Consider the following 1,397-nt stretch of genomic DNA (forward strand, 5'->3'; position numbering starts at 1 on the left):
GTACAAATACTATACGATACCTTGGTGTTATTGTGGATGAATGCCTTAGTTTTAAAAATCATGTTTCTTTTATTAGTAGTAAGATTGCAAGAAATGTTGGAATGATGAGAAAGTTAAAAAATATTTTCCATGATTCTATTTTGAGATTGATTTATTTTTCGTTGGTTCACCCGTATTTAGTATATTGCGTGAGTATATGGTCTAGCGCATTTTCAGTGCATTTGCAGCAGTTACGTGTGATACAAAATATGGCACTGCGAGTGTTGTCCGGAGATAATCGGAGAACCTCGGTGAGATCCCAATATGTACAGTTAAATATTATCCCTGTGTCAGGTCTTGGGAAATTTTACCATGGGTTATTTATGTTTAAGTATTTTTCTAATTTGGTTCCCAAGTGTTTTTTAAATTTATTTATTTCTGGTGATGATGTACACAATTATCCTACTCGTCATGCTAGAGATATACGGACACCTCAAGTTACTAGTACTAGATCGGTATTTTCAATACGTCATGTGGGGCCACTTATCAGGAATAATTTGCCTGTTTCTTTAAAAAGTTCAGCGAATCTATGTGAATTCAGTCGGGACCTTAAAACCCTTCGTCTCCATAGGTATGAATTTGTATGAATTTGTTTAAAGGGTGGTATAGTTGAGTCACTCTCAGGTTTGCCCGGAACCCGTTTTTCCCGTTTTTCCTATATATTTTTTTTTTTTTCGTTTATTCATTATTTATGGGATGGCGGCGGGAAGTTTTGGAGTATGTGAAGTATTGATTTTTGGTTATTGCGACCAGGAGCCGAGTGAGTGTAGGATTTTCATTTTTTTCTTCTTTTTTCTTTCTTTCTTCTTTCTCTTTTTTTCTCTTCTTTCTCTTTATTATGTTATTATAAGTGTTAATTTTAAGAGGGTAAATACTTCCAAACAAGCGTTAGCTTATGGAAGTTCATTTGTTTTTTTGCGTTGTGTTGTTTTTGGAATAAACCCTTATCTTATCTTATGGCTAATATATGGCGTGCCACTGAGTTAGAGTACATTGGTAATTGTGATTCGGAAAACTATTGATACTTCTAACGTATTGCAATTTTATTGATATTTCTAACATATTGTTAATTTTTGTCTTTTGAAAAATATTCAAAGGACGAAAATTAACAGATATAGGCCAACCTAAAATGAATCCATGAATTTTGCGTATCTTATGAAATGGAAAATTAAATTACAAGTCCCTGTGACAAGTTGGCCTAAATACAGAGCACAAAATTGGAACTAGTTATTGCTCAAGATTATTGTGGCATACAAAACTTAACCAAAAACGTGTTTTGTCTCCTAAAATGAAACCATGAATTTTGCGTGTCTTATGAAATGGAAAATTAAGTTACAAGTCCCTGTGACAAGTTGGCC

This window comes from Artemia sp. Qi Xiang Cuo, chromosome 4 (assembly GCF_049724085.1).
Source record: "Artemia sp. Qi Xiang Cuo chromosome 4, ASM4972408v1, whole genome shotgun sequence".
Taxonomy (NCBI): domain Eukaryota; kingdom Metazoa; phylum Arthropoda; class Branchiopoda; order Anostraca; family Artemiidae; genus Artemia; species Artemia sp. Qi Xiang Cuo.